The 11661-nt window shown below is 40.3% G+C and overlaps 1 pseudogene; it reads right to left on the bottom strand.

The window, feature by feature from the left end:
• Positions 1-9225: 9225 nt before the first annotated feature.
• LOC114091702 (tetratricopeptide repeat protein 19, mitochondrial pseudogene) lies at positions 9226-11441 on the bottom strand (annotated as a pseudogene).
• Positions 11442-11661: the final 220 nt, after the last annotated feature.

The following is an 11661-nucleotide window of genomic DNA, read 5'->3' as shown; positions in this document are numbered from 1 at the left end:
ACACACAGCTCTTTTTTATTTTTTATTTTAATACATGGTTTCCCTAAGTTGCTTAGAGCCTCACTAAATTGTTGAAGCTGGCCTTCAACTAGCAATCCTCCTGCTTCACCCTCCCCAGCAGCTGCTGTGATCATAGGCCTTCACCACCATTCCTGGCCCATATTGTATTTTTAACAATCCTTAATCCTAACAAATAAACACCTCCACATGCTATCATTGGTGAAGAAAGATAAAGGTTCCTGGCTGATTAGACAAAAGTGCCAATACCATGCCCTGGAGAAAGGATAGCATCTTCAACAAATGGTGCTGGGAACACTGGAAATCTATATGCAACAAAATGAAATTGAATCCCTATTTCTCACCATGCTCAAAAGTTAACTCAAAATGGATCAAGGATCTAGGGATTAAACCAGAGACTCTACGTGTATTGGAAGAAAAAGTAGGCTCTAATCTCCATCACGTGGGGCTAGGCCCCAACTTCCTTAATAAGACGCAAATATCACAAGAATTAAAACCAAGAATCAACACATCGGACAGATTCAAACTAAAAAGTTTTTCCCTCAGCAGAAGAAATAATATGTGAGGTGAATAGGGAGCCTACATCCTGCGAACAAATTTTTACCCCTTACACATCAGATGGAGCTCTAATCTCTAGGGTATATAAAGAGCTGAACAAGCCAAGCACCAAAAAAAAAAAAAAAAAAAAAAGAAAAGAAAAACCACAAATAATCCAATCAATAAATAAATGGGCCAAGGACCTGAACAGACACTTCTCAGAAGAGGGTATACAATCAATCAACAAATATACGAAAAAATGTTCATCATCTCTAGCAATCAGAGAAATGCAAATTAAAACTACTCTAAGATACCATCTCACTCCAGTAAGAGTGGCAGCTATTATGAAGACAAACAACAACAAGTGCTGGCGAGGATGTGGGGGGAAAGGTACACTCGTACACTGCTGGTGGGACTGCAAATTGGTGCAGTCAATTTGGAAAGCAGTATGGAGATTCCTTGGAAAACTGGGAATGGAACCACCATTTGATCCAGCTATTCCTCTTCTCAGACTATACCCAAAGGACCTAAAAACAGCATATTACAGGGACAGAGCCACATCAATGTTTATAGCAGCACAATTCAGAATAGGTAAACTGTGGAACCAACCTAGATGTCCTTCAGTGGATGAATGGATAAAAAAAATGTGGCATGTATACACAATGTAATATTACTCAGCAATAAAAAAGAATAAGATCATGTCATTTGCAGGGAAATGGATAGCATTAGAGAAGATTATGCTAAGTGAAGTTAGCCAATCCCAAAAAATCAAATGCCGTATGTCTTCTCTGATATAAGGGGGATGACTCAAAATGGGCTTGGGAGGGAGAGCAAGGGAGGAAGATTACCTCTAGATAGGGAATAGGGGTGGGAGGGAAAGGGAGGGAGAAAGGGAATAGCATGGATGGTGAAAGGAGACCCTCATTAGTATACAAAATACATGTATGAAGATGTGAATTTGTTGTCAACATACCTTAAATATAATCAGAGATATGATAAATTATGGTATAATGGTGTATTAAGAATTGTAATGCAAATTAATAAATAAATAAATATAAGTGAAAACTAAAAAAAACCCAGGGAAAAGGATGCAACTGCTCTGATTATAATTCTATATAATTTTGACTTCTGAGCCATGTAAATGCTTACATTTCAAAAAAAAAAAAGGGTTCCTGGCTGAAATTCAATGACACCATTTCTGTAATAAACCACCAGAGGGAGAGAAAGCTAGTTTAATCTCAGTAACTCGAGTCTATTATTCACCACTACAATTTCGCTACGGACCTGCTCCAGTGCGGAAGCACATCCATATCTGCCTCACCATTACCTAGACAACATTCTGGCATCTGTAATCCAAGTCTCTTTTCCCTATGAAGAAATGTTAGGCCAGTTTGGTCCATTATTCCTTCAAATCCGATTTTTTTTTCTTTTTTCTCTTCCTTCCTTCCTTCCTTCCTTCCTTCCTTCCTTCCTTCCTTCCTTCCTTCCTTCCTTCCTTCCTTCCTTCCTTTCGTGGTGCTAGGGATTGAACCAAGGCCCTTGTGCATGTAAGGCAAGCACTCTACCAACTGGGCTATATCCCCTAAATCAGATTTTTTTTTTCCTAGAATAACCCACCCTGGTTTGAGCTGGAATTCCCTGACATGGCCAGCAGAGTGCTCCTGGAAGTAGAGACTTGGATGCATACCCTCTGTCTTCAGATTTGACCAAAACTCTCAGAGAATCAGAAAAAGTAGAAATAGCATAACCACAGTCACCAAACCCAGAACACAAACAGAAATCGGTACACATACATAAATGTTAATTTTTTCTTTATCATCTACCAAGTGTAAAATGGTTTTCTTTCTTTTTCCCCCCATAGCTTTGTTGAGGTTAAAGTTAAGTACAATAAAATGCACATATTTGCAGTATGCAGTTTGATCAGTTTTGACATGTATGTAACCAATACAATCAATATAAAAAGCATTTTCATTACTTTTTTATAATTTGAAATCATACAGACTGTGTTTCCTGCATGACTTACTACATTAGAAATCAAACACCTTAAGATTATATAGAACCCCACCCCCACATCAACTATTTCAAAATTAAATGGTGCACTTGTATATATCTCTGGGGTCAAGGAAGGAAGCATAAGAACAGTAAATAAAAAGTGTTTTGAACTAAGTGATAGTAAAAGTTTACAATATCAGGATCTCTGGGATGGAACAGTACTCAGACGAACATTTATAACTTAAAGTACTTGTATCCAAAAGAAGCTAGAATAACAATCAAATGATTCTCAAGTTAAGTAGTAGGAAAGAAAAAATAAGAGTAGGAGCCCAAATATATGAAATAGAGTAGAAATAATACAGCAAAAATTTGATGAAAATCAAACAAGTCTAATTAAGAAAAAAGCAAGAACACAACAATTAATATATCAATGGAAAGGGAGCTATCAAAATAACCCTACAGATGCTAAAAATATAATAAGGTATGCCAACATATGTGATAGCTTACATAACATGGTCTATATTAGAGAAGGATCCGTGTGCTGCTGAGAAGAAAGTGTGTTCAGTCACTGATGAATGAAATATTCTATATATGTCTGTTAAGTCTAAGTTATCAATTGTGTTATTTATTTCTATTTCCTTTGTTTAGTTTTTGTTTGGAAGATCTATCCAGTGCCGAGTTCACCCAGTTATGATTAAAGTCACCCAGTATTATTGTGTTGTGGTTTATTTGATTCTTGTAGTTGAAAAGGGTTTGTTTGATGTATGTAGATTCTCCATTGTTTGGGGCATACATATTTATGATTGTTATGTCTTGTTGATGTATAATTTCCTTAAGCAGTATGAAATGTCCTTCTTGGTCCCTTATGATTAACTTTGGCTTGAAGTCCTCTTTATCTGATATGAGGATAGAGAAACCTCTGCTTGTTTGCGCAATCCATGTGAATGATATGTTTTTCCCCAACCTTTCACCTTCAGTCTGTGGATGTCTTTGCCTATGAGGTGAGTCTCTTAGAGATAGCATATTGTTGGGTCTTGTTTTTTAATCCAACCTGCCAGACTATGTCTTTTTATTGATGAGTTTAGGCCATTCATGTTCAAGGTTATTATTGAGATGTGATTTGTGTTCCCGGTCATTTTGGTTTATTTCAAGTTTTTAATTTCAATTAGTTTCTCCTTTGATTGACTGTTTCTCCCATTGCTGGTTTTCACTTTTTTTTTTTTTCATTTCATCTTCATGGACTATTTATTGAGAATATTTTGAAGTGCAGGCTCTCTGGTTGTGAATTCTTTTAATTTTTGTTTATCATGGAAGGTTTGTATTTCATTTCAAATCTGAGGCTTAATTTTTCTGGATACATGATTCTTGATTGGCATCCATTTTCTTTAAGAGCTTAGTATATGTTGTTGCAGAACCTCCTAGCTTTGAGGGTATGGGTTGAGAAATCAGCTGAGATCTGTGCTGATTTCTTCCTGTGTGTAATCTGATATTTTTCTCTCACAGCCTTTAAAATTCAATGCTTATTCTGTATGTTAGGCATTTTCATTATAATGTGCCTTGACATGGGTCTGTTGCAATTTTGTACATTTGGGGTCCTATATTCGTCTTGTATTTGATTTTCCATTTCATTCTTTAGATTTGGGGGATTTTCTGATGCGATTTCATTGAAAAGACTGTGCATTCCTTTGGTTTGCGTCTCTGTGCTTCATCTGTCCCAATAAATCTTAAATTTGGGCTTTCCATGTTATCGCATAATTCTTGGAAGTTCTGTTCATGGTTTCTTAACACCTTCTCTCTGTGGCCCACTCTATTTTCAAGATTATATATTTTGTCTTCGTTGCCTGAGGTTCTGTCTTCCATGTGGTGATGCTTCCTAATGAATTTTTTTAACCTTTATTTTATTTACTTATATGTGGTGCTGAGGATTGAACCCAGGGCCTCGCATGTGCTAGGTGAGTGCTCTACCGCTGAGCCACAACCCCAGCACCCTGAATTTTTTTAATATACATTTTTTAGTTGTAGATGGACACAATATCTTTACTTATGTTTTTTTAGAAGCAGCAGTTTTTTTTTTTGAGAGAGAGAGAGAGAATTTTTAATATTTATTTTTTAGTTTTCGGTGGACACAACGTCTTTGTATGTGGTGCTGAGGATCGAATTCGGGCCGCACGCATGGCAGGCGAGCGCGCTACTGCTTGAGTCACATCCCCAGCCCCTCTTTACTTATTTTTATTTATTTATTTTTTTATGTGGTGCTGAGGCTCAAACCCAGGGCCTCACATGTGTGAGGCAAGCGCTCTACCACGGAGCTACAGCCCCAGACCTTTCTATTGAATTTTTAATTTGGTTTATTGTTTCCTTCATTTCAAGGATTTCTGAGTTGTTTTTGTTTTTCATCATCTCTATCTTTTTGTTGAAGAGATCTTTTGCTACCTGTATTTGCTCTCCCACATCACCCTTTACTTTGCAGATCAGTTTAACTATGTACATTCTAAACTCTTTCTCTGACATTTCTTCCACTGTGGTGTCGATGGATTCTGTTATTTGGAGTATCTTGGTTTGCTTGTGGTGGTTTGTTCCTTTGCCTTTTTCATTATGTTTGTGTATGGACTCATCCAACAGTATGGATCTGAGGCAGTAGAGTTTCTACCCTGTGTACTTATAGTGTCCCTGAAGTTTCCACTACCTCACTGTTTAGAGGGAGACAAATAATAACAACAAGCAATGCAAACAATTTAAAAAAATCATTAAGCCAAATAGTTCCTACTATGAGGTCTATGATCTTAATTATCACAATAAACAGAAATGGTATGATCGGTTATTGCCTATAATAAAAACAGCAAGTTTGTGAAAGGGCATACATTTTCAAATGGTGGACAGGGAGAGAACAGAAGTGATATAGGATGTGATGATTATGAGGGAGTAGTAGAGAAGACAGAAGTAAAAGATTAAAGGAAGAGTGAAGAGAGCACAATACAATTGGCTGTTGGCAGAAGAAAAGAGAGAATCGAGGGAAATAGGTAGCTGAAAAATATATATGTAAAGCAAAATTATTTTTTTTAATTTGAAAATAAAAATAAAAGAATACAAAGCAATACTAAAATATACTAATCAAACATCCAGTTCACAAAAACTCACCCATGTAAAAAAACTAACTTCAAAAAATGATATAGATGATTAAAAAAAATAGGAGACTGTATAAATGTCCATTTACCATTAAGGTCACAATTAAACAGTGAAAAAGAATTAAAAAAAAAGAAAGAAAGAATGGAAAAAAGTGTTGATGAAAAGTTAAAGAATTCTTTCTGTTGGAGTTCAAATTATTCTCAGCTTCGCTTCTCAGCAGCTTTAGGTTGGTTCTTCGGGAGCGTGATGCTCCACCCTCTGGATTGCTGGAGTGAGAGAAGCAATCCTGTAGGCAGAGTTCCTGGAGGCAGAGTTTAGGCTTAGGTGGGCTCCAGGCTCTTTGCAGAATGCTAAGTCGCCTGGATGTTTTAAATCAGCACACCTCCAGCACCCAGTACTTGCTGGTCCTTGCTGGAAGACTTTACCTCAAGGATCTCCCTTGGGTTCCACTCATGTGGTGGGGGACCCAATTCTGACCTGCAGACCCCACATTTCCTGGTCCCAGGTTCAGACTCCAAACAATTTCTCCCACCCCCACCCTTCCCAGTTCCAGGCCAGATGCATCTCTCCCAGCTGATCCTGCAGGCAGTCAGATTGGAGGGGGAGGGGTAGAGCCAGGTGGGTTTCCATGACCAGTTTTCCCCTGTGTAAACCTCTCTCCACGTTTGATTTTCTTCTGGTCACTTAAGCACACTCTATGTCATGCAGAGTGTGTTAACTGGGCCTGTATTTCGGGCCAATCTTGGGTTTGCCAGGAATTGACCCCCTCAGCTGCCGGCCCCCTCTCTGCAGCTGCAAAATGGTTCTTTCCTTTGTCTTCCACATGCCACCTGGAGAGATAGTGGCTTCTTTCCCTACACAGGGATCGTGCAGTATGTCCTTCAGGTTTGTTGGAAATGTCCTTGGTCTCTAAATGCTCGGTACCCAGACATGCCTCAGGCCTCCCAAAAATGTGGTTTCCTTTAATTCCCTTATCCCTCCACTATGCTCACAGAGGGAACTTTCTGGCTGGAAATTCCAGGCCGGCTGTGGCAGTGGCTCTGCAGCTGGGGATTTCTTCCTTACTTTATTATATCCAAACTCCTGCGTCCCTGGTCTGCTCTCAATGTCCAGTTTTAAATTCCAGTAATGTCCCCCCACTTCTTTTTTTGTTCACCAACCTTGCTGAGAAGCTGGCTTTCTGCTTTCTTGCTTTCACTCCATGGAGCAGCCAGGAATGCGGCCTCCTCTAATCCGGCATCTTCCTCAGTCTCAAAATTGTATTCTCAACAATATTTGGATCCTAAAAGTATTCTATATGTTAGTATGGGAGAATGAGAGCTGTTCTAGGCAACTACTGTTAACCTTATTTCTCTAAGAAATCTCCTTAGGGAGAGAAAGCGAATACAGTGAATGGAAAATGATTTTAAGTTGAAGGATATCCTTCCAGAATCTATGATAATACATTCAAAACCATTTCTTAAATAGATGGAAGTAAAACATAAATCAAGAAATTGAACCAAAGAAGGATTCTAGGATTAAAAAGACTTGAAGAAATAGAGATCCCCATGAGATGTCACACCCAATGGCCAGGATTCATTCCCACAGTGTTTCCTTGTCAGACCTGTAAGAATCAAGTAACAATTCTAGAATACGAAAGGATGGAAACCTTTTTTTCTCTCCAGACGTACAATGTGATGAGAAAATCTGTTGAAAGAAGCATGCTAAGAAATTCTGAACAGTTCATTTTTAAGCAAGGATACAAAACTCTTTCTTGAAATATCAACCACCAAACATGGTGCCATGTGACATTAAACAAAACAAAATAAGGGAGTAGATTACTGCCATAAATAGCAATTAGAATGATCAAGCCTGGGAAAACTTATTAATGGAACCAATAGACCTCATTCCACCTTTTTCTCAACATAATCCCCATTGTAAAATTCATTTAAATATCCAACTAAAGACCCAAACACAGTTTAGAAATACAAAATGACGAAAATAAAGGAATTGAGGATGTAGCTCAGTGGTAGAACAGCTGCCTAGCCTGCATCAGACCCCCGGTTTGAGTTTCAGACCACAAAGAAAAAAGAAAGAATGGAAAGAGAAAAGAAAAGAGATGAGGAAAGAAAACAAGAGTAAGTACTCTTTTCAAGCTTTCTCAAACTCAGGTTAACTATTCTACCTCATTCAGACTTATCTGATTCTATTATTTACCTGTTGTATTTATCAGCTCTCCATAACTATAACAAAATTCCTCAGATAAACAACTTATAAGGAGGAAAGGTTTGTTTGTTTGTTTGTTTTAATTGTTGTATAGTTTATTATGAAAATACTCTTCCAGTGCACACATATGAACCAAAAATGTCAGTTTACCAGCTCAATTTCCACTCCACTCCCAAATGCATCTGAACAATATCAGTGTTCCTTCATGGCACCTAGAAAAACTGTCTTTTCTCTTAGACAAATGGCTATCTGCAAGACTACTGAGGTAAGAAAATCCAACTATGTATCTTGAATTCACATACTTTGAGGCAGGGCAGAAAAGCTCTTTCAACACAGCAGTCTATTCATGTAAAGTCATCTGACCTGATACTTTCCCCATGGCTAAGAATTTCATTCGTTCCCCATTTTACAGATGAGGATACTGAGATCCTAAAATAAAAAAAGCCAGGCCTAAACAGAATCCAGGTCAGTGCTACTACACCACTGGCACACATCAGAATTATTGGGAATTTTAAAATCTACATTGATAGGGCCATATTCTGAGTCAGAAGGTCTAGGGTACAGCCCAGACATAGATTTAAAGAGGATCTGAGATGACTCAGTTGTGTGACCTCAGTTGCAAAGGGAGTCCAATGTTCCGAGATAGCACTGACATGTAAGAGGTCCCATCATTCTTCCCCACCACCATTATCAGTTACATGTGACCAGATATATAGTTCACTTTTATTTATAATCCAAAGGCTACCGCACTTTCAACTGCCTAATTCCCACTTTAAAACTTCATGATGGGTGCAGAGAAACTAAGGTAATACTTTTCCTAATCTATGTGTTTAAATCCCTCGGTGCTTCATGGAATAGGGAAGAGGCACGACACACTGTAATTACCCTTTGCCATGAAACAGGTAGCTGTGGTCTGCCAGATATTGACAAAGTAAGAGAAGAAAAGGGAGCAAATCGGTGGACCAAAATCTTTTGGTAGAGATGCCAGGCATAATTATCACACCCCAAACCCACAACCCAGAGGAAACGTGGCCCATCTTCATCTATAATTACACGTAGACCAGCCTGGACAGCACCTAACCTTATGTTACAATGGAAAGCATCACTTAAAGTCAGTCCTCAGAGGTCATCATTAGTCGAGGGTGAAAGTTGTTTTTCTTGTAAAAACAAGTGTGGCGGTTTAATACACCTTGTCATTCACCAAGGCTAAGTTGAGGAAACCTGAGCACCAAGAACAGCGGATTTACATTATTGATTTGGGTGCCACAGACACTGGAATAACAGTTATTCCTTTGGGTTCCTAGGAACATCCATCCCTACAACAAAAATGGGTTTAGAGCTTGATAATATTAAGTCAAAGATCTACTTTTTCTTGACAGCTCAGCCAATTCTTCCCTGACGTGCTGTACAGAAACCTCATCTCGTTTCAATGCTTCCCGGTAGATCTCTTCTGCTTGTGTATATCCTTCTCTGCCTATCACAATTGCAGCTAGATTGCAGCACAGGACGATTTGTCTACCATGCCAGATCTGATGCCCTTTGCACATAAATATAGGCCTCATCGAAGTGCTCAACTCTGTGCATCCAGAGTAGTAGCCAGGTCATTTGTGAGCACAATGGTCTGTGAGTATCTTTCTCCTTGTATTTCTTCAGAAATCCGCAGAGCTTCCCCAGACACCCTTTGTGCCTATGATGGCTGCTTGAGAACAGAAGGCAGCAGGCACAGGAGTCTAAGCACATGCCCAGAAGGGGGTGGGTATTGTCTTTTTCTTCCACTGACATAACGTCTTCTGCTATTTCTTTTTCTTGTTCAGTTCTTTCCTTTAGAGGTGAAATGCAGAATTCATGGCCAGTGAGAGGAAAGCCTTGTCTATTTGAGCAGCATAGATACTGGCCAGTTTTAGGGAGATTTCAACTATTGTATTGCCTCCCTGCTTCATTCCCCCTCCAAGCAGGTAACTCATTGTTGCTTTCAAAAGTTGTTCTGCAAATTCTAGTTGACCTCATATAGTATGTGAAGGTGGCCATCACATCATTAAGTGATGGCTTTCCAGTTATGGCTCTGATAGGGAAGGCAAAGAGCATCATGCAAAAAGAGCACAGCCTCTTCTGGCTCATCTTCATGATGCTCAAATTGGCTGCTTCAGCAGCTGGATGATCTCAGCCTCTGCCTGGTCCACCACACACTTGCACCCCTGGTGGCAGCCCGGCCCACTCCTTGCTGCGCAACCTCATCTGTCACAGCAGGTCTTGAGAACCAGGAGAGCACTGCAGCAGTGGCAGCAGGACCAGGCCACAGATGTGTAACATGACTCGGGGTGGTGGCGCCTCTATCTCAGGCACCCAGCCTCATGCAGGCCTGGGGAGCAGGTGCACCAAGTAGCCCTGCTACCAGTAACGCTGCTCCATGGCCCACTGTGGGCCTCAACCCAGGCTCCAGCTCGGGAGCTGGTACATGCTCTCACGGTATCCTCTGGGCAAAGGAAAGGTTTGTTTTGGCTCAAGGTTTCTGAGTTTTCAGTCCATGGTCATTTGGCCTTACTGTCTTTGGGCCTGTGGTGAGGCCATGTCAAGAGCTCATGGCAAAAGAAGTTGCTCATCTCCTAAAGGCCAGGAAAGATGGGGGTGGAGAAAGAAGAGAGAAAAGAGGAGCTAGGTTACACTATCTCCTTCAAGTGCATGCCCTCAATGATCTAACTTTCTTGCACGAGGCCCCACTTCCTTCAGGCTCCATTCCCTCCATATCACACAACAGGCTGGCAACTAAGCCTTGAACACATGGGCCTTCGTGGGCCTGTGTTAGTCGGCTTTCTGTTACTGTGACAAAGTACCTGATAAATGAATTTAAAGGAGGAAAGGTTTATTTTGGCTCATGGTTCCAGTGGTTTCAGTTTATTGTCTCTGGTTCCATGGCTTTGGGCCTGAGGTAAGACAGAACACCATGGCAGAAAGTCGTGTCAGAACAGAGCTTCTTGCCTCAGGGTGAATGGGAAGGAGAGGGGGGGGGGGCATTTATAGAGAAGATACCCTTTTCAGGGGAATTCCCCTAGTGACCTATGCCTCCAATGAGGCCCCAAAATCTCCCAGCAGTCTTATCAATTATGAATCCATCAATGGATTAATCCATTGTCGACATCAGAGCTTTTACATTATCTGCGTCTATTTGAGGAATACAGGATTCGCAGGACAACCATACTCCAGTTTGTCTGTTTTCAACATTACATATGGCATGCTGCATCATCTCAAGAACCTATGACCCTATGGAGTCCATCTGAAAACATAAATGAGGACCCAAACATAGTACAGAAATACTTAAGTCAAAAGTTCAGGGAAAAATGCCTATTCCTAGGCTCTTTGGAAACTGAACTTTCTACTTTTAACTCATTCAGATATGTGATCGTCTCCTTTTCCTCACTATTAGATTTTGTTCTGGAACATGCAAGCCTTCATGACTTACATCTGTGCAAAATAGGGATGACTGGAGGGTCCGAGCAGAACAACTCAAGCCGCACTCTGCTATCAGTGAGCCAGTGAGTAACCTGCATCCCTGGAACCACAGCCATTTGCCCACCGTGTGATCAGGTGTCACAGGTGATCCTGTAAGAGTCTTCCTGCACTATTGAGCCTTGGACTTGAGGGGGAAGCCTGTGATCCTTTGCCTGCCGGTTGTTTCTTGGTGGGATATGTTGTGTGCATTGAATCGTGGTGATAAGGATGTGGATCCAGGGATTGAGTGACATGGCCACTCCTGCCACTGAACAAGGGAACAATGGAAATCAATTA

This window comes from Marmota flaviventris, chromosome X, assembly GCF_047511675.1.
Source record: "Marmota flaviventris isolate mMarFla1 chromosome X, mMarFla1.hap1, whole genome shotgun sequence".
Classification (NCBI taxonomy): domain Eukaryota; kingdom Metazoa; phylum Chordata; class Mammalia; order Rodentia; family Sciuridae; genus Marmota; species Marmota flaviventris.
This window is presented reverse-complemented; position numbering and strand designations above follow the sequence as displayed.